At 38.0% G+C, this 27,460-nt stretch overlaps 1 pseudogene; it reads left to right on the top strand.

The window, feature by feature from the left end:
• Positions 1 to 26,058, top strand: LOC145636846 (uncharacterized; annotated as a pseudogene).
• The last annotated feature ends 1,402 nt before the right edge of the window (positions 26,059 to 27,460 follow it).

Here is a 27,460-nt window from a genome sequence, read left to right as displayed (position 1 = left end):
ATGGGTGATAGGTACTATTATGAAGATGATGAAGGTTACAATGAAAACTCTAGATTGGATACTGTAGAAAAGAAGTTTGATAGACTTCTTGAGGTCTTGGATAATAAAAGGAGTCCTAGAAGGAGGAGGATCCCTAGTGAAGAAGATGACTATCACTCTCCTCGCCGGAGAAGGGAATACCACCAACGAGACCATGAGGACAACCGTGACCGAGACATCAAGTTGGAATTTCCGGACTTTGAAGGTAATCTTGATCCTAATGAATTTCTTGATTGGGTTAGGAGTATGGAGAATGTGTTTGAATATAAGGGTTATAATGATGAAAAACATTTCAAATTGGCCATCCTTAAACTAAAAAAACATGCTTCTTTGTGGTATGAGAACTTAAAGAATCGTAGGAAGAAAGATGGAAAATCAAAAATCAATTCTTGGGAGAAATTGAAAAAACATATGAACAAGGCCTTTGTGCCTAAAGATTATTTGCAAGATGCTTATCTTAAATTGAACTCTCTTAAGCAAGGAACTATATCGGTAGAGAAGTATACTAGGTAGTTTGAGAAACTTTCTATCATGAGTGGAATTGAAGAAGCACCGGAGCATAAGATTGCTAGGTATATTGGTGGTCTTGAAAGAAAGCTTGGGGGAAAGGTTGATGTGTATGCCCATGGAAGTTTTGATCAAGTGGTGCAAAAAACTTTGAAGTTTGAGAAGTATGACAAGGTGAGTAGTGCTAGTGGGTATACTAAGCCTACCTTCAAGAGTTCTTTTGCTCCAAAGGGTGAGACAAGCAAGACCATTGCCAAGGATGACAAAGGCAAGGCTCCCATGCTCTCTTCTAGCAAAGATGATCACAATAAGATGAGCAATCGGAAGACTTGCTACAAGTGTAGGGGTTATGGACATTTTGCTAATGAGTGTCCAAATAGTAGAGCTATGATGATTCGTGAAATGGATGATGATTATTACGAAGATGAGAAGAGGGATTTCGGAGACCCTATATGTGATGAAGAGGATGAGATTCAAGTTGAAGCCGATGAGGGTCAAATCCTTGTTGTGAGGAGGGCACTTCACTCCATTTCTACTCCTTTGGCAGAAGAGCAAAGGGAAAACATCTTCCAAACTCGTTGCACCATCAAGGATCGAGTTTGCAACCTTATCATTGATAGTGGCTCTTGCACTAATGTGGCTTCAACAACATTGGTGAGCAAGCTCAATCTTGAAACTACCAATAATCCTAATCCCTACAAGCTTCAATGGCTTAACAATCACAATAAGGTGAAGGTAACGAAACAAACTCTTCTTTCTTTCTCAATTAGCAAGCTATATAAGGATGAGGTACTTTGTGATGTATTGCCTATGGATGCTTGTCCTGTATTGCTTGGTAGACCTTGGCAATTTGATAGAGATGTAATGCATGATGGAAGAAAGAACACTTATTCATTCATGATGGATAAGAAGAAGATTGTACTCAACCCCTTGTACCCCACCATCAAACACAAAGAACCCTTGGGTACGGGAAACACAATCAAAGAGAACCTTCTCATTGGGGAAAATGAGATGGGAAAGGAGATAGATCAAGGAAACCTTTTATTTATTTGTCTTCTTAGGGAAACACAAGAGAGTGAGAGAGAAAACCCAATCCACCCCCTTGTCAAGGAAGTATTGTTTGAGTACCATGATGTTTTTCCCGATGATCTCCCCCCGGTTTTCCACCTAATAGAGGAATTGAACATCAAATCGATCTTATTCCCGGATAACAACTCCTTAATAGACCGGCTTAAAGGTGTACCCCCGATGAAGCAAGAGAGCTTCAAAGACAAGTTGGTGAGTTGATTGATGAGTGACATTTATGTCACTCTTAGGGAGTAGTTTTAGAGTCATTTTCGTGTTTATTTTATCTTATTTTCCCTTTCTTTCTCTTGTTTTCTCTTTAATAAAGTTTCTTGTTTATTTGGTAATTTTGGGGTGTTTTAGTTTATTTTCTTTATTTTATTAGCTTTAGTTTATTTTCGTATTTTATTTCACTTTCTATGCTTGTATAGTTTTTGTTTAGTTTTTATTAGTTTTAAGTTTATTTTGTTATTTATTTGATTTTATTTACTTGTATAGTTTTATTTAATTTTTATTAGTTTAGTGTTTTTTCTCTTTTTCTATTTTACTTTATTTTATTCCTAATTTATTTATTTCATTCTTACATGTCTTGATTTCTCCTCGGTTTTGTGTGTAGGGGTTCGGGTTTTATGTCAAGTGGGTTCGGGTTCCAAGTTGAGTCAAACGCCAAAAAAAAAACCTGATGCCCCTTATCCATCACCGCACACCTCCCTTATTCTCCACCACACACCACAACAGCCTCTGCTTCACCCCTCCACCACACACACACCAACAACACAAGCACTTCGCTGCCCCTGCTTCACCCCGCAACAGCACCAACACAAACAAACCACACCACCAGCCTGCAACCCCACAACCAACACCAACAGCAACACAACCTGACCACCGCAACCCAGCCTGCAACCCCGCAAGCACCACCTTCACGTGCAGCCTTAACCCCAAAACTAGAGCAGCCCGCATCTCCCGTTCCCCAGCCACCGCTGCTGCCTCCAATCGTCACCAATAACCCCTCACTTCCAGTTGCCAGCAACAACAACCACAATCACCCACCAATTCACGCACCCAACAACCAGAACCACCTGACCACCAATGACATCCCCTGCTCCCCCAACACACAAAAGCAGCCGCACCACCACAACCCAAACCAAACCCGTATCAACCACGCAGCCACATCAACCAAACCCACACCAATCACCCACCAATTTCACACCTGACCCGCAACTAATTAAACCACCAATCGACCCAAAAATTAGAACAATTAGCAATTTAATCAAGTTCGAGCATACCGTTGGTGGTTCGACCGAACTTCGAGTCAGAGACTTTGGGGGTTTTTTTATTCGAAGAGGAGTGGTCGAACATACCCATGGTTCGACCGAACCAACCCCGTAGTTCGGCCGCACCAACCCATGGTTCGACCGAACCATTTCACGAGCTATGCACATGATTTTTAATGAGGATCAACGATGATGATGCAATTAGTGTTGATAGCCATTGATTTGGAGCATTGATTTAATGATAATGGTTGATGATGGTGGTAGGAGAATCGAAAAATCAGAGCAGCCATGAAGATGGATGAAACCGTCTGATTGTTTTGCTTTTTGGATTTAATTTTGTTTTTCTTTTATTTTTATTTTCTTTGTTTTCTTTTCTCTTTTTCTTATTTTCTTTCTTTTATTTTTTTATTCTTATTTTAGTTTTCTATTTTTACTTTTCCTTTTAATTTATTTTATTTTATTTTATTTTTCTATTTTTCCTAGTTTTATTAAGTTAGTATAAATACCCATTTTTGGGGTAATGAGACATTCAATAACTATCTATCCTTCTCTCTAATTAGTTTTAGGTTAGGTTAGGATTAGTCTTCATTGGCAGAGAGAGAAAGTGAGGTTTTCTTCATTAATGAACTTGGATTTTGAAGAAGAAGCTTGTTCAATCCTTTGTAGACCTTCATCTTCAATTAATGAGCAATCTCTTACTCTGTCTCTTTACCTTTGTTTTTTATTTTGTTTATTTGCTTTTATTTTTCTTCTTTGCTTATTAATCATGTGGATGCTTATTGATTTTATGATTGATATTGTTTTCAACATGATTTGTGAGTAGTCACCTAGCCAAGGGTGTGGGGATGGTGTAGTTGCTAATTGTTCATGCTTTTAATGTTGGGGTTATGTTAATGGTGATTAAAGTCTTTGCATGCTTGAGATTCTTTGGTCTTTCTTGCAAGTGCACATTGTTAGTTGATCAAAGATGAGTCTTTACTAACAAGTAACGGAAGTTGACTTAGTTGAGATTCATTACTATCGATTGTTATTTAATAGTACCTCCTAGTATATGGTTCTAATGTGGAAACATAGAGGCTATGTTAGGAGAAGCCAATTGACCCCGGAAGGCGGCTAGATTGGACCCTTTACTTCGATATTCATGCATGTTTAGTTTACCATTGATATGCTACTTTGTTATTGTATGGTCAAACGTCAACTTCACCTACCCATTTCCCTAGGTGCCTTAATGTTTTATTTCTTGTTTTAGCATCTTTAGACTTTAGTTTATTTATCTCCTATTCCGGACTAGCTTAATTGCCGATAACATTTGGTGGTGTTTACCGTTCTCTGTGGTTCGACCCCTATGCTTGCCTTATACTCGTATTAGGTTTGTTTAGGTTGTATAAATTGTATTTGATCTAGGGATAGACAATTGACGACGCGTTTATTCCCTTGTCAAATTGGCGCCGTTGCCGGGGAACGGCTTCCATTACCGTTATGTTATCTTATTGAGACTAGTCCATTGTATATATTTTCTTTTGATTTGTTTTTGTTCTCTTTGTTTTGTTTTTGAAAAATGGCACATTTTTCTTTTCCTCAATATGATGATGAGCCTTTTTATGTCTACTTCCATAGACTTGTGGGGTTTTTGAACTATAATGGTTATAATCCTTATGAAGCTTGTGAGATTTGTTACTATGGCATGAATGAACAAACGAGATATGAAGTTGAAATTAGGTTTAATGGAGAATTTCAAGCATTATCGGTTCATAGTGCTTGGAGCTTTTTTGTACGGTTTGCTAAGAAAGTACGCAATAGGGCATGTAATGTTGCTAATTTTGATTCTCAATGTGATAATAGTTTTATTAGTGGCATGCATCCCCATGATTTGTCTTGTGATCCTATTTGTAAACCTAGTACAAGTGATTTCAACTCTCTATCTCCTATTGTTGATGATGAATCTCGTTTGCTTGATTATGCCCCCTCTCCCCAATATGATGATGCTCATGTTTATAATGTGAATGATCCTTCCTCCTCATCTTCTTGTTCTTACATGGCTTCAAATGATTTCCCTTATGCTTCTAATGAGTCCTTTTATGAGGGTAATTCTATGGAAAGTTTGAAGGAAGAGAAGATAATGAGGATAATGGAGATGATGGAGAAGTATAACAAGATGAGGGAAGTTGAGAATAGGGAGACGGAAGCTAGAATGAAGATGCTTGAGAGCCAAATTCTCCAACTAGCCAACTCTCAAGAAAATGCCCTTCCTTCTTCTTCTCTTCCCCATATGAGTGAGGATCCCATTAGAGAGCATTCGAGTGATGGTGAAGGAGTTGAAAACGAAAAGAGTGTTGATTTTGAAAATCCTACTCCTTCTCCCCATCTTGATGAGTCTCAAGTGTATGTTTGTGACCCTTCAATCTATGAGTATATAGACTCTTTTGAGGTAATGTCCCACATATTTTTAGAGAGTCATATGAGGACTTATAGATTATTGGATGATTTCATCGAGAACGCTTCTTGGGACTTAGATGAGTTTGAGATGAATCTACCTCCATTCATGCACGATTTTGGGACCTTGGGTTTTGAGATAGTTGAAGGAAAGGTTGTCTATTGTGGTGAAAAGGAGGATAAGGTTGACTCCCTTGGAGTTTTTGAGCTTGAGGGAGGTGTAGATCGTGAGTGCCCTTCATTTGAGGATGCTATGATTGATTTTCATGCCCTCATTGGCGATGTGAGACCTTGTGGTGAGGGAGTAGCTACCCCTTTTCCCGTTTCTCATACCCCTTTTTCTCTAAGGTTCGACCACATCCTTCCTTACCCTACTTCTCTCCCTTCCTATCTCAAACAACCTATTGGGAAGCCGCCCTCTATGGATGATTTTCATGTCCCTCATTCCATCATCATTGAGGAAGAGAGGAATTTTGTCAACAAAAAAATATGTGATGAGGATTTGCCTTTTTCCTTTTCTTTCCACTATTCTTTTCCTTCTTCTACTTCTTACTTTCTTGAGTTTCTTTTCGATCCTTCTTCTTCTTTATTTTGGCATCTCCCTCTTCACTTGCGTGCAATGATTTTGTTGCACGTTCTTATTCCGTCATTTGCCTATTTACACCCCCATGAAATGTGTAGTAGTGCATTTGACAAGCTCTTGCGTGCGTTGAATTATTATTTCCTAGAGCGGTCTCGCTTGGACGTTAAACAAGCCTTTGCGGGAAGTAACCCGTGTTTTATTGCTTTCATTTTCTTTTGTTTTTAGATTAGATTTTCTCACATGGACGTGTTTGTGTTCCTTGCTAGGTACACAACTTGATATACTCTTGCGCATTGGTGATGATCAAGAATCAAGGAAATGCGCCTCAACTTACCTATCATGTGGAATTCAGGCCTTATTTGTAGAGATTATGGCTTATATGAGGTTATTTCGGGTTTTTTTTGTGTGATCTTGCATTTATCCCATATCCGGTAATATCCTTCTTTTCCCTCTCTCTCTTACTTATTGTGACTTGAAGATCATGTGTTGGTAATGTTGGATTAATTTGTCCTTGTATTCCCCTCCTTGGTTTCATTGTTTATGATTTGAAAGCTTGGTTTCTTTCAAGCTTGGGGGAGGGTATTCTATCATGTTTGGTGGGATGTTGATTCATATATGCCATGCACGTGAGTATATGCATTTCCATGTTTTTCATGCTTTTGGAAAATCCAAAAAGATTTTTGTTTACTTCAAGGCAAGTTTAGCAAAATTGTGTTTTGTTTGTTCTTAATTGGACATTATATCTTTTGGATTTGTTTACTCTTGAATGCCTTTCTTCCTAAGTGGTTAATGTGTGTACGATTTGAGAGTGTCATTGGTTGACTCTAGGATATTACATGCTAAGGTAGCCGGGTTAAGAACTTTTAGGAATCCATGAAGCCCTAGTTCACGGGTATGTGGTAAGATGGTGTTGCTCTCTATAGTGGATTTGGTACCCTTAGTTGGTATTTGCTTAGTTATAATCCCGTGTGAGGTAACATTGTTTTAGCCTTCATCACTTTGTTGTGTGGCGCATTTGGATCCTTAGCTATGCATGTCTTGATCCTTGTTTTGACTTATAGCGCCCAAGATCGTGAACGAAGCACTCTAGGGGAGGAAAAGGGCACTTCTTTCTCATTTTTTTTTCTTTATCTTCTTTTTGTTTTGTTACAAATTTGATTTTCTATTTTGCATAAACCTACTTGCTAACCAATTTGAGCCTTATGTTTCCCGCTCTTGTTTAAACCACATTAAAAACCTAATGTCCTATGTTTACCAACCTTTTAGTTAGTGAAGCATTAGCATGTGAGGTTTAAGTTTTGAGTTGTTGATTATAAACAAGAAGCACTTTGAGATTTGGTTAGAATTGAGCTTGTAAAGAAATATGCAAATTTATGAAAATCAAGTGAAATTTCAAGAAAAAGCCGTCCAAAATTTAAAAAAGGCAAGGACAATGAATAAAGTTAAAAAAAAAAAGAGAAAAAAAATTGGAAAAGAAACAAAACCAACAAAAATATTTTAGATGGATTCATTTTCTTCCTTAGTTTAAGCATTGAGGACAATGCTTTGTTCAAGCTTGGGGGGAATATTGTGTGTTGATGTTGAATAAGCTTGGGGGAACGGCATTAGTAGTATTTTTGCTTGATATTTAGTGAATTCTTGAGTTATTTTTGAGTGTCGGCCGCACTTTTTGCTTCACTTAGGAATTATCACCAAATTTTAAATTTTTACCCCGCCTTAACCCTTAGCCTGACGTTACAACCAATAAAAAGACCCTTACACTTTAGTGGTTTAGGTCAAAAGAACGATGGAGGGAGATAGACTTCAAACCTATGGAAAGAGTATGCATAGTTGAGACGTCGGGATTACCTTCTCAAAGTTTTTCATTTCTTTATCTTTTTCCGGTTCCTTCGTGGAATCTTGAGAAGCTAGTTTAAGGGTTGATTTGAAGCTGGTGGAGAGAACGTGGCCCGATTGGTTAGGGCTAGGGTGGATTGAGTCCTAAGTAGTTCTCTATGCTTAGCATGTGTTATGTTTCAATCAACCATTGACATCTTGGAACGTGCATACATTTTTCCATTTAGAAAGGTTTGCATTCATTAGTACTCGTTCTTATTTCTTGTCCATGCATGAGCTTGTGTTCGCTTTTTCTCTTAGTGTTCCTTTTCCTTTTTCCTTTTTCCTTTTGTTACCTTGCCTTGGTTTTTGTCGAGAGTTGTGGGTTAAACCTCTTAGGAAACCCTCACGAGAGCTTACTCGTCCTCTTAGGCGACATAGGGGTTTAAAGGGCTTGATGCATACGCTAAATGCATCCGTGATTCCTACGACAGTGAGTTAGTGTACATTCTTTCTCTTTGTTTCTATTTTGTTTCTTTTGCCTTTAATAATTCCATCTTGTTCTCTTTTGCCTTAGCTTTGCTCGAGGACGAGCAAAGGTTTAGCTTGGGGGAATTTGATGAGTGACATTTATGTCACTCTTAGGGAGTAGTTTTAGAGTCATTTTCGTGTTTATTTTATCTTATTTTCCCTTTCTTTCTCTTGTTTTCTCTTTAATAAAGTTTCTTGTTTATTTGGTAATTTTGGGGCTTTTTAGTTTATTTTCTTTATTTTATTAGCTTTAGTTTATTTTCGTATTTTATTTCACTTTCTATGCTTGTATAGTTTTTGTTTAGTTTTTATTAGTTTTAAGTTTATTTTGTTGTTTATTTGATTTTATTTACTTGTATAGTTTTATTTAATTTTTTTTAGTTTAGTGTTTTTTCTCTTTTTCTATTTTACTTTATTTTATTCCTAATTTATTTATTTCATTCTTACATGTCTTGATTTCTCCTCGGTTTTGTGTGTAGGGGTTCGGGTTTTATGTCAAGTGGGTTCGGGTTCCAAGTTGAGTCAAACGCCAAAAAAAAAAAACTTGCTGCCCCTTATCCATCACCGCACACCTCCCTTATCCTCCACCACACACCACAACAGCCTCTGCTTCACCCCTCCACCACACACACACCAACAACACAAGCACTTCGCTGCCCCTGCTTCACCCCGTAGCAGCACCAACACAAACAAACCGCACCACCAGCCTGCAACCCCACAACCAACACCAACAGCAACACAACCTGACCACCGCAACCCAGCCTGCAACCCCGCAAGCACCACCTTCACGTGCAGCCCTAACCCCAAAACTAGAGCAGCCCGCATCTCCCGTTCCCCAGCCACCGCTGCTGCCTCCAATCGCCACCAATAACCCCTCACTTCCAGTTGCCAGCAACAACAACCACAATCACCCACCAATTCACGCACCCAACAACCAGAACCACCTGACCACCAATGACATCCCCTGCTCCCCCAACACACAAAAGCAGCCGCACCACCACAACCCAAACCAAACCCGTATCAACCACGCAGCCACATCAACCAAACCCACACCAATCACCCACCAATTTTACACCTGACCCGCAACTAATTAAACCACCAATCGACCCAAAAATCAGAACAATTAGCAATTTAATCAAGTTCGAGCATACCGTTGGTGGTTCGACCGAACTTCGAGTCAGAGACTTTGGGGGTTTTTTTATTCGAAGAGGAGTGATCGAACATACCCATGGTTCGACCGAACCAACCCCGTAGTTCGGCCGCACCAACCCATGGTTCGACCGAACCATTTCACGAGCTATGCACATGATTTTTAATGAGGATCAACGATGATGATGCAATTGGTGTTGATAGCCATTGATTTGGAGCATTGATTTAATGATAATGGTTGATGATGGTGGTAGGAGAATCGAAAAATCAGAGCAGCCATGAAGATGGATGAAACCGTCTGATTGTTTTGCTTTTTGGATTTAATTTTGTTTTTCTTTTATTTTTATTTTCTTTGTTTTCTTTTCTCTTTTTCTTATTTTCTTTCTTTTTTTTTTATATTCTTATTTTAGTTTTCTATTTTTACTTTTCCTTTTAATTTATTTTATTTTATTTTCTTTTTCTATTTTTCCTAGTTTTATTAAGTTAGTATAAATACCCATTTTTGGGGTAATGAGACATTCAATAACTATCTATCCTTCTCTCTAATTAGTTTTAGGTTAGGTTAGGATTAGTCTTCATTGGTAGAGAGAGAAAGTGAGGTTTTCTTCATTAATGAACTTGGATTTTGAAGAAGGAGCTTGTTCAATCCTTTGTAGACCTTCATCTTCAATTAATGGGCAATCTCTTACTCTGTCTCTTTACCTTTGTTTTTGATTTTGTTTATTTGCTTTTATTTTTCTTCTTTGCTTATTAATCATGTTGATGCTTATTGATTTGATGATTGATATTGTTTTCAACATGATTTGTGAGTAGTCACCTAGCCAAGGGTGTGGGGATGGTGTAGTTGCTAATTGTTCATGCTTTTAATGTTGGGGTTATGTTAATGGTGATTAAAGTCTTTGCATGGTTGATATTCTTTGGTCTTTCTTGCAAGTGCACATTGTTAGTTGATCAAAGATGAGTCTTTACTAACAAGTAACGGAAGTTGACTTAGTTGAGATTCATTACAATCGATTGTTATTTAATAGTACCTCCTAGTATATGGTTCTAATGTGGAAACATAGAGGCTATGTTAGGAGAAGCCAATTGACCCCGGAAGGCGGCTAGATTGGACCCTTTACTTCGATATTCATGCATGTTTAGTTTACCATTGATATGCTACTTTGTTATTGTATGGTCAAGCGTCAACTTCACCTACCCATTTCCCTTGGTGCCTTAATGTTTTATTTCTTGTTTTAGCATCTTTAGACTTTAGTTTATTTATCTCCTATTCCGGACTAGCTTAATTGTCGATAACATTTGGTGGTGTTTACCGTTCTCTGTGGTTCGACCCCTATGCTTGCCTTATACTCGTATTAGGTTTGTTTAGGTTGTATAAATTGTATTTGATCTAGGGATAGACAATTGACGACGCGTTTATTCCCTTGTCATTGATTGAAAGAGGATTTGTGAGGGAATCCCTTAGCCCTTGTTCGGTTCCGGCTCTTTTGGTTCCTAAAAAGGATGGTACATGGAGGATGTGTGTGGATAGTAGGGCCATCAATAACATCACCATCAAGTATCGCTTCCCTATTCCCCGACTTGATGATATGCTTGATGAGTTGTATGGTTCCAAGGTGTTTTCGAAGATTGACTTGAGGATGGGGTATTGTAGGCGTCGCTCGAAGTGCACCTACGTAAAAGCATGTGTGAATATGTTTGGCACTCATAGGAAGTGGAAATTGACATAATACGATAAGGGACACGATTAGGGACAAGGTAAGTAGGGAGCCGCCAACAAGTTTTTAAGGAGTTTGTAAACCGTTCACAGATCATAAAAGGCAACCACGAATAAGGGACAACGATAGGCAACAACGATTGACCCGTGAAGGTTACACCCCATTTATAATCCTTGTGATTACTAACTCCATATGGTTCGGAACCACGAAAGAAGGATCGGGGATGATGGTACGAAGTGAGTCATGGAGTCACATTTGCCCGTATTGGCCTCTACTCGATTCTTATAGTGAAAAGCATTCTTGCAATCTCAAAGGCATACAAACAGAGATTCAATTTGCTCCAAACTATTATTAAGCTAAATTGGTTAAATATTAATGTAACACATAATTCTAAAATATTTTTGATTATTTGATTAAACAATAAGATTAAAAAGGATCCTAAACCGGTTGTCCAAATTATCTTATATGGCATGATTTTCAATTAAATATTTCCTTTAAACATGCAATATAGTGATCAATAAACATAATAGAATAACTTCAATATTAGAAGCAATTTAAAAATAATTCCAACGATATAAAATCGTTAGAAAAATAATAGAAATAAAAGGAACATAATTCTTACTTTGATTCTGTTTGCTTGCAACTACAAAATAATAAACGAGTTAGTAACTTCAAGGAAATAATAATAAAACAATAATTAAATTAAGTAGAGTTGATTTGGGGCCAAACCCTTAAACAGTTCTACCTTTCACGCCTTAGCTTAAGGACAGAACCACAAGTAAAGTACTGACTCATTGGAGTGCTTGAAGAAGGAATTTTGAAAGAAGAAGGGTAGGCTAGTGTTTAGGCTAGAGCATAGAACAGAGAAAAATAGAAAATTAATTGATGCCCCGTACATCAGAAATGAGAGGGTATTTATAGAAAAAATGTGCAGAGGGAACACACGGAACCCTAAAAAGATAAAAACCCTAAAAAACTATGCCACAACATGGCAAAGTATATCGTGACACGGGAAACCCCACCGTCAGACGGTAAACATTCCCGTGACACGGTGTACTTGTTGTGTGACACGGGAAATATTTAGTAAACGGGGGAGAAAACGCGTTAAGGGTTTACGTGAAAAGGACACGATAACTCCAGTGTCATAGCAGGTGTCCCGTGTCACGGGGATTCCCACCATCTGACGGGAAAGGTTCCCATGACACGGTGGACAGCTCTCGTGACGCGGGAGTCTGTGGTCCATTTTTCCGTCTAAATTCATATTTAACCCTAATTTTGTTCAGCATTTAAGTGCCGATTGATAATTTTGGGCCATTTCTGATTTATTATTATTATTTGGGCTAAAAAAAGTAAATAAGTAAATAAAATAAATAAAAGGTTTGGGCCAAAATAAATAATAAAACAATAAAATAAAAAGGGTTTGGGCTGAAATTAAAAACTATGCTTTGACTAAACATCAAGACTGATCCATGGACTATTGAATTTAATTAAATACGATTTTTTAAGCACTCTCGGGATTAAATACTGAACCCGACCAATAGTGACAGTGAAAGGTTGTTCATCATCGGGTTTGGTTTAGGGGAGACATTTTTAGGTGTATACAGAAGCCCCCACTTTGACTGAGTTTGTAGAAACGTCAGTTTCAAAACCGATAGTCAAAGTAGCCGATAGTGACGGAGAATGATTTAAGATGTTCTGCGATCTTAAATCACTCTATATACGCTGATACCTGCAGAAAAATGTTAATTCCACAGATAAAAGAGTAAAAGGATAGAATACGTCTCTAGCACCAGTGTATCGGTGACAAATGAGTTTGGCTGGTTCCTATGCTTGAAGGAATCCACCGGATGACGTTCGTTGAAACACTTTCCATTCTTGAGGAAAGCCGACTGATGAATTCGGTAACTTTCTAAGCCTGAAGAAATATACCAGATGATACTTTCCATGGTTGAGGAAAGCCGACATAAGAATTTGGCGGTTTTCTATGCTTGAAGAAATTCATCGGATAATACTTTCCATGCTTGAGGAAAGTCGATAGATGATGAGAGTGCAAGTGTCTGTGTATCGAGAACCTTGCGCCGTGAAATGATGGTGGTTCGATTGTCCCCGAACGTGGGATGTAGATGGTCCGCTTGTCCCCGGACGTGGGCTGTATGTAACACCCCGTCTAAAACATAAGGCATGACGTTCGCGGAAATAACGTCAAGACGAAAATGTCACTCTAAAGGTTACCAAAAAAAAAAAAATTAAAGACAACGATTAAAATATCTGAGACAAATAAAATAAAGTGAAAGAAATCCCAAATGAACAATAAACAGTTCCAATGAGGGAAAACAACCTCAAATCTGATAATCCCAAAAGAGAAGGTCCAAAGAAACTAAAGCAAGTCTATAAAACTGCTAAGAAATAAAGTAAACACTCTACTCTCAGCCCAGACTCAACAGGAACTACTCTTCACCTGCAAATAACATTAAGGTTCCATAATCAGTAGGGAGTAACTAGCAGTCCTCCCAGTACTTGTAGAAATACAAAGCTAAGTACAGAAAAGCTTAGACACTAGCACAAAACTTAACAACATGTGGGAACATCAACTAAGATAATATTTACCAGTTAAACTTGAGGGAAAAATAAATAAATAAATAAAACATGGAATCATGATTATAATACAGATCAAGCATGTAAATATAACAACATAAGAAAAAAAATATATTACCACAAGAATTCTGAATTGAATATAGTAACTCAAAACAAATAGTAACTCATATAGAAGATAATTAACACTTGTAAAGGTCCCTTCCCAAAACAATAGTATCTTAAAAATAAATAAATTTTAACCCTTTTGAAAATAAGATTTATAATGAGGCAAGCATATAAAATATGAACGCTGGTGAATTCCGCAGCCCACCATCAAAGGTTTGTCAGGGCGAACCTACAGACGATTCCGCAGCCGTATGCGTCTGATAATGGCCAAACTCCCAGTTTTCCTACTCGAATTCCGCAGCCCGAGTAGTTCCGGACGACAACAATTAACCTAGAAAATACATCTTGAATTCCGCAGCCCAAGATGTTGGCATGTTCCAACCATTGAATTCCGCAGCCCAATGGTTGTCTTACACTCACAAAAATATATAAAATTCATAAACATACTTCTTAAAAATCATTTAAACACATTTAGGGATCATCAACCCCAATTTAAAGTAACTGCAGGTCTTTACTTCTAAGACCAAAATTCAATATAAATTCTTCAAAAGAGTTTAACTTCAAAATTCTTCAAAATATAAAATAACCCATATATCATACTAAGGTGTCACTCTTATTATCTGGATTTGGGTACGAAGCTAATTATAACAAAATATCACAATACGCTCCGTACACAACCCTTGGCGAAGCGGTGCTAAAAACAGTGTTATTCTACTTTAAAGCACAACGACGTCGACAACTTACTTGACACTTTAAAACCATTTTTTTTTACTATTTAAACACTCAGAATTTTAAATCAACACTCCTGCTTATTCAAAATTTCCATCACTACCTATTATTTAAATACATAGAAAAATCAACTATCTTTATACGACTAATTAAAATATAAAATAACATACATAAATAAAGTTAACCAATGTATAGTATTTAGTACTTCAATCAAATGATTAATCAAGATAAGTTACCACGAACAGCTTAGTATATAACCACGAATATTTGCCAAACCCACTATGCACAATCATCAGTTCATCCTTTTTTTTTTTTTTTTTTTTTTTTTTTTCTCAGTTAATACTACCCACAATTATACTAATAGGTAATAGCTACATGTGAAACCAACAATCAAGACATAAATAAATAGGCATAATATCATGGTAACTTGGTAAGATGTATGAACTTGCAGCAGCAACGATGACATAGCATGTGAATATATATATCAGATTGTGACTTAGACGAGATTATTATTATTTGAGCATGCTTACTTCAACTAGTTTAAATATAACAACACTTGCTTTTGGAGATTTAATTCATGAGATTCATGACAACAAGGCAAAGAAATGCACTTACAATTTCTAGCATACCTCACGCAGAGTAAATAAGTAGGCAGAAGGTATTTGAACCAAAAGCACACAACAACCATTATTACAATCGAAAGAAAACGAGACCAAGACAACTCCATTCAAGCCAATTTTCCTTTACACAAATAAACATGATAAAAACCCCAATAATAGACATGATAATGTAAAGAGGAAAAAAAAAACATGAACCACAAGCAGCCATTTCACACGCAAAATACACCACAAAACAGATTATTACAAGTTTATTAGAAACCGCAACCGAAAACCCGAATAACAAATCCTAGACGCGTCTAATCCTATCTTAACCCAACCATGATTTCTAGAGTAATGAAATAATGCTAGTTACCTCGATACACTTCCGATAAAACCCAAGAACCAGAAGAACTCAATACAAACTAGTCCTCTTGATGAAGTTAAAAACCTATACAAAACAAGATTGAAATAGGAAGATGCATGTATAACAAACCATATAAGAGGGGGGACGAGAAGGGAAGGGTTAAATCCATTAAACTTACTTATTTTCACAGCCAAATTGAAAGGGAAAATATGATGATCCTTGCAACAATGAACCCAGCAACAAATCTCACAAGAATTGAGAAATAAGGAGATGTAATATGGAGGTGAAAGAAGGAAGAGTGCAAAAACTTTTGAGGATTGATTCCCACGGTCAATGGGAAAAGAAATGGATGATTATTTTCTTAATGAGGGTAGCAAATATAATGGGTTTGGGAGTTGTAAGAGGCAAGAGAATATAAATTGAAGGCAAGAATTAAGGGGAGCATTAACTTGGCAATTAAAGAGTCAAATGAAAGAATCCAATATCTAACTTCCAAAAACCAATTCAAATACTTGTATACTACTCCAATCCTATGCCAAATCAGCCCAACACCTCCTAGGTTATAGCCCAAACACCGAAAATTGGTTCAGTCCATAAAAGTAACCTCGGTATAATTCGCCTCATCCGGCTCAACTAAAAACCGTAAATAAATAATTAACAATTAATATTTTAAATTAGGTTTACACTCTTATCAATCATAAATTAAAAGTGTTATGATTTGAATAGAAAACAACATTATACACATAATAATTCAAAATTTATTAGTTCAACAGTATAGGGCGTTACATTGTAAATGGTCCGCTTGTCCCCGGACGTGGGCTGTAGATGGTCCGCTTGTCCCCGGACGTGGGCTGGTTGTAAGTGGTCCGCTTGTCCCCGGACGTGGGCTGTAAATGGTCCGCTTGTCCTCGGACGTGGGTTGTAGATGGTCTGCTTGTCCCCGGACGTGGGTTGTAGATGGTCCGTTTGTCCCCGGACATGGGCTGTAATTGAGACCTGCAAAATAAAATTTGCATGGGGACTCGTATAGACTATGATTGACTTGACCAACTCACTTGACCAAGTTTGACTTGACACGACATGACATGACATGAGTATGACTTGTGATTGTGTGTGTATAGTTTGAGTGTGTATGTGCAGACATAAGCAACCGAAAATGCAAAAGCAAAAATTTTCCATCATTTTTGTCATGAGACGAGTGGAGGGTGCCGACTTTCTCCCGAAAAAAAAAGACGAGAAAAATGAAATTTTATTTTCGAACTTCCCTCGATAAAAATTTTGAAAAAGTTTTTGAACTTCCCCAAAATAAAATAATAAAAAAGGAAAGAAGGTTTGAACTTCCTATTTGAGCAAGGTGAAATGAATCGTATGGATTTAATTGCTTGTCCTGAAAATAATGTATGCATGATGCATGTTCTTAGGCCAGGAGGCTAAGGACAATTACATCATGTGACACGATGGATGAATGAACTTAAGTCATGGAGCTAAGCATCATATATGGTGTAAAGAAGCGATCTTGAACGTCACTTAAGTCTGGAAGCTAAGCATGTATATAGATGAAGTGATTATGAACGTTGCTTAGGTCAAGGAGCTAAGAACGATAGGCTTTCTATTATTACAAATCATTGATATAGAAATGTTACTCAGCACATTATGCAATGCATGAAACAATGAACATTGCTCAGGTCAAGAAGCTAAGCAAGTATACAACGTTTCTTCTGATGAATGTTGTCTTGAAAGATGCTGAAGCATGCGCGGTAGGGAAACAAGATTTCATGATAAAGGGTTCCTAAAGGAAAGACGATATGGATATGTATGTTTGAAAGAAGTGTGTGAAAGTGATACTAAGGTGAGGCTGGAAAGGTTATGGTGATGGAAATATATGTATGAAGAGTCAAAGATGATGACTCTTTAGGCTGGGTAAGCTAATGTGATGTGGGTTCAAGCCCCCAAGTATAGCTCTAAATGGGTAGGGATATAGAGATAAGCATTGGATATTCTTTGACTCGATCATACATAGATATGTGGCCGCACCTCGATGTGAGGTTGCCTACGTATCCGTTAGGAATCAGGCCGAACGTAGCTCTAACCGAACTTTGCACAAGTGTATGTACACCTCAAAGAGGTCTTTCAAGGGTTTTAATGTGGTTAAGTTGATGGTTTAAGGATGAAAGGGGTAAAAGGCTCAAGACCCGAGAGAAGCCCCTAAGATGTGTAATTGTGAATTTGAAAATTTTAAATTTTGCAAGTTTATTTTGAACACTTTTTTTTTTTTGTTTTGATTTTTTTTTTCATTCTTTTGAATCAATATAGGCAATCACAGATCATGCGGTCCATCACTCACTTAGCATTCATGTTTCTCAGGCATGGTACCGAGCACTCGATGAGAGACGCAATTTGAGACATGTTCATATCAAAGACATTGGAACACTTGCCTTTAGACATTGTTTTATTGTTGCTTTGCTGGTTTTTTTTTTATACTTGCTTTTTGAATGTTATACAATTACACATCTTCCAATCCCAAGGTTAAGTAAATGTGGGTTGAAGAAATGAAGGCCAAACGTTAGACGAGGCTCAAAATGGTTAATTAAGAAATGGAATGTGATTGAACGGTTAACAGGGAATGACAGGGTTGCAAAGGTGCCTTAAGTCATTGGTGTACCTTGGGTTTAGTTCGGTAATTGATTTTTTTTTTTTTGAGAATGAATGAATGAATGAAAAATTCTATGATCGAGATGTAAAGGAAATTTGCTCATTTTATTAATGGAAAAGGTGAATGAAACACATGTAACGTATAAAAATTCAAAATGGAAAACCTATGCTAGACACGAATGGGGGAATGGAGATAAATGATAAAGAAAGAAATCATGAAATCTTGCACGAAGGATCTGTTGTGCGCCTTGTGTTCATTACTTCTTGCCGCCTGGAGGGACAGGAAGTTTGTTTGCATCCACCAAGTCTTGAATGACGTCCTTCAAATTCCAACATTGTTCCGTAGTGTGGCCCTTTCCTTGATGGTACTTGCAATGGGCGTTGGGATTCCATTTGGCACTCCTTTCTTCAGGTTTTGGCTCTGGAAATGGCCCAATAGGTGTGATCAAGCCTTGACTGTAAAGGCGATCAAAGGTCGCATCATAAGTAATTCCTAAAGGAGTGTAAGTTCTTTACTTCTTGGGCAATGGAGTATCAAGGGCTAACACTTCATTGATATCAACTTGGCTTACATTGTTGGTAGTATTTTCATGCTTAGAAGACGAAGAAGAAGGATGGTCGTTCTTCTTGTTTTTCCAAGTGTTATTATTGTTACTACCAGCAGTCTTTATTAGCTCATCCTCAATATTAATGCTTATGTCGTATACAGCTTCGAAAGTGTTTAGTGGAAAAAATTTGATATGTTCCCTATATTTATGAGTCAGATTTTGCATAAAGAGGCAAACCATCTCTCTTTCTTTGGGAGGATCTACCAAGAGTGAAGCTGTTTCCCTCCACCTATTCAGGTAAGTGGTGAAGCCTTCCCCTCTTGAAAAACGTGTCTATCACTTTGCCAAGGTCGTCCAAGAAGCAAAGAACATGCGGTCATTGGCACGGCATCACACCAAATTTGATCCACATAGTCACCTACTTTAAAACCAATCAAAGCTTGTTTTTTAACCCACACACCATTGTCATCATTAAACCAACTCAATTTGTATGACTGAGGGTGCTTTCTTGTAGGTAATTGAAGTGAATCCACCATAGACAAAGCACAAGCATTTGTACAAGAGCCACTATCAATTATAAAAGAGCAAACTTTACCATTAATTAGGCACTTAGAATGGAAAAGATTAGACCTTTGCTCATCTTCTTTCTCATCAAGCGTGGCTAATAAAGACCTCCTTATAATCAAGCTCTTAGGCTCATTTTCTGCATAGAAAACCTGTTGATTTTCCCAAAAATAAGAATCCGTCACATCTTGCGATTTGTCTTTCACTAAGGCTTGTTGGTGTTGTTGTTCAAGCACATCCAATTCATCCACGTTTTGAGATAAAAACGTGTAGTATTCCTCCTTAGTAATAAGTGCCTTGTTTGGAAATTTCTTAGCAAGATGCCCCATGCCCTGACACTTAAAACAAACAATTTATTTCATCTTTTGTTGACTTTGAGGCAGAGAAGATTGTCCTTGCTTTAAGTTTTACACAAGTTTGTCATGCTTAGACGTGGCATCTAATGAACTTGGAGCAATATCATAATTTTCGGTTTGCGGCTTAATAGAAGGGTATGGCTTCTTTTGCTTCTCTAACTTGCAAGCAATCATACAAACATCATCAAAAGTAGTCAAGGGTAGTACTTTGACTTGATTACGTAGAGAAGTATTCAAACCAATCACAAATTTTGCAATCTTTTGTTCCTCTTCATCCTTGCAATCACAAGCAATATAAAGTCTTTCGAATTCTTTGATATAATTAGCAACCGACATATATCCTTGTGTCAAAGAATTTAATTTCAAATACAAGTCTTGCTTATAAGATCGTGGAACAAATCGTTTTTTCATCTTAGTCTTTAAATCTGTCCAAGTAGAGAGTTGTGGCTTACCTTCTCTTTCACGGTTATTTTGCATGGAATCAAACCAAAGGGAAGCATACCTTGTGATCTTGAGGATGGCGTGATTGAAACGTTTGTGATCGTCCAGATTTTTGTGTGCAAATATACGTTCCATTCTCCTCTCCCAATCCAAGTATAAGTCTGGATCACCATCACCGTCAAAGCTAGGCAAATCAGCAAGCTTTATCTCCTCAACTGTGTGATTGCGTATGAGCGGAGGTGGTTCACGGTTATGTAGTTCTTGCTGGAGTAAAGCAGTAACTTCTTCCGACTTATCCAACCGAGCATTAATCTTCTTGAGCTCATCCAACAATGCCGCAAATTCAGCTTGATTCACCATGTTTAAGTTAATGATTAAACACACAAAACCAGTCCAGAAATTGATCGGAAGTACGAGGACCAAAACCCAATGAAAATACCTCTAAAAATTCTGAAATTTTGTATACTGCTAGCCCTATCTGTCTAAAATACTAGACCAAAAATTCAGAAAAAAATTCCCAGCCAAGAAATCGCAGTTTATTTTTTTCTCAACAATGGCAGATTAATTTGATTTTTGACCAGGTGTAAAGAACGAACCCAGTTTAATAGCTATGCTTCTTGAAAAGTTCTAAAATTTTGCAGGTGAAAACTAGACAAAAATATAACCAATTTGAAAAAAAGAATCACCTCAAAATCTTTAGAAACGAAGGAGAACCAAGTCGATCAATATGACATTCAAAACTGAGTTTTTTGACACAAATTGTCAAACTCGTCCCTCGTCAAACAGCAGTCACACCAATTTGATATGAATTTTGATGGATATAACCTTCAATCGCAGTTGAAAGTTTTGGAATCTTGAGTCTCGGTCAAGAAACGCTAAGCAACACGAGCTTAAAACCTAAACTAGGCCAAGATTACACAAGCACAAGCTTACGTAAACCTTTATAAATTTCAATTTGACAAAAACTTATTTTTATTAAGAGCCTAAATGCCATTATATAGGCTACAAATAAGTACTAAGATTTCTAATTACATTAGAAGTCCTAGATAAAATCAACTAGTCAAATTCCTAAACACACTTCTAATAAAGATAGCACTATTTAAAAGATAAAATTTCCTAAACTTAATCTTAAACATAAAAACTAATCAAAATAAAAGATTAAAATAAGGAAATAAATCCTAACCGCTTAAAACAAGAAAAACCCTTTCAAGTGAAAGGTAAAAACTTGTAAGCAAAATCTAAAATAACAATTAAGCTACTAAATTACGAAGGTTCCAAGAGAGGTAGGATTTTTTCATTATTATTTCATATCAAAAGGAGTGGGAGATCGTTCCACATAAGTGAAATCCTCATAAATCTTAATCATTTGTTCCTTCAATTTGTCAAGGGTGGAAACTGTGACCTTGTTCTGTTCCATGGTAGTGACCCTTGTGGTAAGGGTTTGCATCATGGCAGAGAGTGCCTCGATGGATTTGTTGATGTTCTCAATATCTTCTTTAGTGGCCATTGAAAGGTGATAAGTAATGTGGAGATGGCAAAGTTCACTTTGATCGTCTATTAGATTTGAGAGATTGTTGCGGTAATGACTCGAACCGTATTAATCTATCCCTGCTCCTTGACCAAGTACTGTGAAATAAAATAATTCACTTAATTATTTAACTCATTGCTCAAGATAGGAAAGGAAGGAAAAAATAAACATTTGAAAACAGGTGAGAAAACTCCACTCATTTTTTATTATGAGGAAAAAACGGGTGCATGAACCTAGTATACGATCATAAACGACCTGGTGCACGACTCGAGTCGGAACATAAAGAAAGTGTGTGGACTATACTTGATTCGTGAGTGATTAAGTGATGTTATAAGACTCGTGGTATGATCGTATGGCAAGACATGTGAACAATAACCAAAATGACTGACACGAGGACCAAATTAACCCGGAAGACTTAAAATAAGCTGACTGGAGTTATTTCAAGGGCACCGTGACACGGAAAACTGTATCGTGTCACGGTACAAGCTGCTGTGACGCGGTGGTTTTTTTTTTTTGGAAATCCACCGTGCCACGGTGGAAATTGCCGTGACACGGTGAACTTTCCCGTGCCACGGTGGATGCTGACGTGGCACGAGATTTTTTTTTTGTGCTGGAAATCCACCGTGTCACGGTGGAAATTGCCGTGACACGGTGAACTTTCACGTGGAACGGTGGATGCTGACGTGGCACGACATTTTCTTTTTTTTGGAAATCCACCGTGCCACGGTGGAAATTGCCGTGACACGGTGAACTTTCCCGTGCTACGGTGGATGCTAACGTAGCACGTGATATTTTTTTTGTGCTAATTACTAAGTGAGTACGGTCCATTGGCAATCATTCGTCATAAAATAATCCACCATAGACAAAGAAAGATTGTTAAGGTTATGATCAAAATGACCAAACATAAAACACGTAGGCACAATGATGCAAAGAATAGTTCACAACCTAAGATCAAGTTCTATGTTCGACTATGGTCAATTTTATTTGGTGTCAATAGGGTACCATGTTTAAGAGTTTGGACGCGTTAGCAAGGCAGCCTCCCTTGAGGGTGTATGCCAGCGGGCGACTTCGTGAGTTCGTAATGAAATCGAACTCGACTCCATGGTTTGGGTGGATTTAATAACTCTGATGAGCCCTTATTTCCATGAGCATTTTTGGGTTGATAGAGCTTAAATCCCTCGGGGCTAAGACACATGTAGAACACACACGTTTTTTTTAAAAAAAAATCGAAGGAAGTTGACTGTGAGAAGAGAAAACAAGCCACCGGACTGATTTTAGGACTGTCGTGACACGACAAAGATTCCCGTGCCACGGTGGTGCACACTGTTAGACGGTGTACTACACAGTGACACGACAGATTCTACCGAGGCACCGCAGTCAGAAAATCTGACTAGTGCCCTGTTTTCCTTCGTACGCAATCAAGTTATTCAATTTTTTCGTACGGGACAAACCTAAATGCGATGTTAAAACACCTATGCTTATGCAAAAATGCCAAATTAATCACAGGAATATTTTTCAAGAATCTTTCAAGTCTCATCCACTCATATTAATTAAATACCGATCACTCAAATCGATAAATAATCAAGAATCCTCCCCAATGGAGTCGCCAAATTGTAGGTGTCGCTTGAAGTGTGCCTACGTATGCTTGGCACTCATAGGAAGCGGGAATTGACATTATACGATAAGGGACACGATTAGGGACAAGGAAAGTAGGGAGCCGCCAACAAGTTTTTAAAGAACTTGTAAACCGTTCACGGATCATAAAAGGCAACCACGAATAAGGGACAACGATAGGCAACAACGATTGACCCGTGAAGGTTACAACCCATTCATAATCCATGAGATTACTAACTCTATATGGTTTGGAACCACGAAAGGAGGATTGGGGATGATGGTACGAAGTGAGTCATGGAGTCACATTCGCCCGTATTGGCCTCTACTCGATTCTTATAGTGAAAAGCATTCCTGCAATCTCAAAGGCATACAAACAGAGATTCAATTTGCTCCAAACTATTATTAAGCTAAATTGGTTAAATATTAATGCAACACATAATTCTAAAATATTTGTGATCATTTGATTAAATAATAAGATTAAAAAGGATCCTAAACCGGTTGTCCAAATTATCTTATTAGGCGTGATTTTCAATTACATAATAGAATAACATCAATATTGGAAGCAATTTAACAATAATTCCAACAATACAAAATCGTTAGAAAAATAATGGAAATAAAAGGAACATAATTCTTACTTTGATTCTGTTTTCTTGCAACTACAAAATAATAAACGAGTTAGTAACTTCAAGGAAATAATAATAAAACAATAATTAAATTAAATTAAATTAAGTAGAGTTGATTTGGGGCCAAACGCTCAAACAGTTCTACCTTTCACGCCTTGGCTTAAGGACAAAACCACGAGTAAAGTACGGACTCCTTGGAGTGCTTGAAGAATGAATTTTGAAAGAAAAAGGATAGGCTAGTGTTTAGGCTAGAGCATAGAAGAGAGAAAAACAGAAAATTAATTGATGCCGCGTACATCAGAAATGAGGGGGTATTGATAGAAAAAATGTGTTGAGGGAACACACGGAACCCTAAAAAGAAAAAACCCTAAAAAACTATGTCGCGACACGGCAAAGTATATCGTGACACGGGAAACCCCACCATCAGACGGGAAACATTCCCGTGACACGGTGTACTTGTTGTGTGACGCGGGAAATATTTAGTAAACGGGGGAGAAAACACGTTAAGGGTTTACGCGGAAAGGACACGAAAACTCCCGTGTCATAGAAGGTGTCCCGTGTCACGGGGATACCCACCGTCTGACGGGACAGGTTCCCGTGACACGGTGGACAGCTCTTGTGACGCGGGAGTCTATGGTCCATTTTTCCGTATAAATTCATTTTTAACCCTAATTTTGTTTAGCATTTTAAGTGCCGATTGATAATTTCGGGCCTTTTCAGATTTATTATTATTATTTGGGCTAAAAAAAGAAAATAAGTAAATAAAATAAAAAAAAGTTTGGGCCAAAATAAATAATAAAACAATAAAATAAAAAGGGTTGGGGCTGAAATTAAAAACTATGCTTTGACTAAACATCAAGACTGATCCATGGACTATTGAATTTAATTAAATACGATTTTTTAAGCACTCTCGGGATTAAATACTGAACCCGACCAATAGTGACAGTGAAAGGTTGTTCATCATCGGGTTTGGTTTTGGGGAGACATTTTTAGGTGTTTACAGGTACGATCAAATTCGCATGCGTGAAGGAGATGAGTGGAAGACCGCTTTCAAGACCAAGCAAGGCTTGTATGAGTGGCTAGTCATGCCATTTGGGCTCTCTAATGCTCCTAGCACTTTCATGAGGCTTATGAATGAGTTACTTCGCCCCTTCATTGGTAAATTTGTTGTTGTTTATTTTAATGACATACTTGTTTATAGCAAATGTGAACTTTATCATTTTAAACATTTGAGGCAAGTATTTGATATATTAATAAGTAGGCGGCTTTTTGCCAAGTTGGAAAAGTGTACTTTTATGGTGGATAGTATTGTTTTTTCTTGGCTATGTGATTTCGAATGTAGGGATCTCAATGGACCCTAGTAAAGTGGAGGCCATTCAATCTTGGCCTACTCCTACTACTCTCACTCAAGTTAGGAGTTTCCACGGACTAGCTTCCTTCTATCGAAGGTTTGTGAAGAATTTTAGCACTATTTTGGCCCCGGTGACCGAATTTATGAAGAAGGGTACTTTTAAGTGGATACCATCGGCTCAAAGGGATTTTGATACCCTCAAGAATTAATTGTTTGAAGCTCCAATCTTAGCTCTTCCGAATTTTGATCAACCCTTTGAAGTTGAATGTGATGCTAGTGGGGTTGGAGTTGGAGCGATTCTTGTGCAAGGAGGGAGGTCGGTTGCCTATTTTAGTGAGAATCTCGGTGGAGCAATAATGAGGTATAATACCTATGACAAGGAGTTCTATGCTTTGGTGAGGGCTCTTGATCATTGGCCATATTACTTGAGGCCTTGACCATTTGTACTACACTCCGATCATGAATCTCTCAAGTACATCAATGGTTCTCATAAACTCAATTCAAGGCATGCCAAATGGGTTGAATTCCTCCAATCATTCACCTTCTCTTCTAAGTACAAGGAAGGGAAGAGCAATGTTGTTGCCGATACTCTTTCTAGGAGGCATTGTATGATCACTATTCTTGATGCAAAGTTTTTAGGGTTTGAGTTGCTAAAAGAGTTGTATCGCGATGATGAGAATTTTGGTGGGTTGATGAAGAAGTGTGAGGAAGGGGTCGATGGCTCTTTCATGGTGCAAGAGGGTTTCCTTTTCAAGGGAAACAAGCTTTGTGTTTCGAAATGCTCTCATCGACGATTGCTTGTTAAGGAAGCTCATCAAGGAGGACTAGCCGGACACTTTGGGGTTGCAAAAACATATGACATTCTTCGAGAGTAATTTTATTGGCCCAAGATGTTTGGTGATGTGCAAGATGTGATAGCTCGTTGTGGGGCTTGTCACAAGGCTAAGAGTCAATTCCGTGAAGGACTCTACTCGCCTCTTCCGTCCCTAGTCACCCTTGGGATGATCTTAGTATGGATTTTGTGGTTGCTCTCCCTCGCACTCAAAGGCAAAATGATTTTGTGTTTGTTGTGGTTGATCGTTTTAGCAAGATGGCTCACTTCATTCCTTGCCACAAGACCGATGACGCTTCTCATGTGGCTACCTTGTTCTTTAGAGAAGTGGTGAAGCTTCATGGAATTCCAAAAAGTATTGTGTCGGACCGTGATTCTAAGTAGTTGAGCTACTTTTGGAAGACTTTGTGGAATTTAGTGGGAACCAAGCTCTTGTTTAGTACCTCTAGTCACCCTCAAACCGATGGCTAAACCGAGGTGACTAATCGTACCATGTCCACCGTTCTCCGAGCTATCATTAGCAAACACATGAAAGATTGGGATCTTAAGCTACCTAAAGTTGAATTTGCTTACAACCGCTCTCATTGCATAGCTACCGAGAAAACACCATTTGCAGTTGTGTATGGTTTCAATCCCCGCCTTCCACTTGACTTGTTGCCTAGTATCCCTCAAGAGGAGTTGAGGTTTGAGGCGAAAGATAGAGTTGAAACGATGAAAAAGCTTCATGAAGATGTCAAGAAGAGAATTGAGAAGGCGAATGAGAGTAACAAGGCAAGGGCAAACAAATTCAAGAAGCCAAGGGAATTCAATGTAGGTGATCTTGTGTGGCTCCATCTTCGGAAGGAAAGATTCCCGTCAAAGAGAAAGAACAAGCTCATGCCAAGATCCGAAGGCCCCTTTGAAGTTGTGGAGAGATTTGGACCTAATGCTTACAAGCTCAAACTACCGGGAGACTTTGGTGTTCATGCTACCTTTAATGTTGGTGATCTTGCTCCTTTTCTCTTTGAAGATTATATTGGTGATGATGATCCGGAATTGAGGGCAATTCCTTTTGCAGAGGAGGGTTTTGATGCGGTTGAATGTAACTTAGTGGAAGACGTGCCACGTGTCATGACACGAAGTTGGTCCAAGCTCCTTGGAGGTCACCTTTCTGGGCTAACCATCATCACACTTGAAGACAAGAAGCTTATCAATATATGATGCAACTACTTCATTCAGCCATATATCCTTCGTTACAAAGGATTTTTAGGTGATTCAAGTTGGAGGTGAAAGTAGAGTTCAAGAGCTTTCAAACGACTGGTCACATGTCAAATTTGAGAAAGAAACGAAGAAGTTATGAACGTTTGAAGTTGAGCTGTCCAGAAGCAGGGGAGTTCAATCGAACCAAAGCTGGTTCGCCCGAACTTCCAGGCAGTTTCTGACCTGATTTTTGCCTCTTTGTATGA

The sequence above is a fragment of the Chenopodium album genome, chromosome 6 (genome assembly GCF_948465745.1).
Source record: "Chenopodium album chromosome 6, dcCheAlbu1.1, whole genome shotgun sequence".
NCBI lineage: Eukaryota > Viridiplantae > Streptophyta > Magnoliopsida > Caryophyllales > Amaranthaceae > Chenopodium > Chenopodium album.
This window is presented reverse-complemented; position numbering and strand designations above follow the sequence as displayed.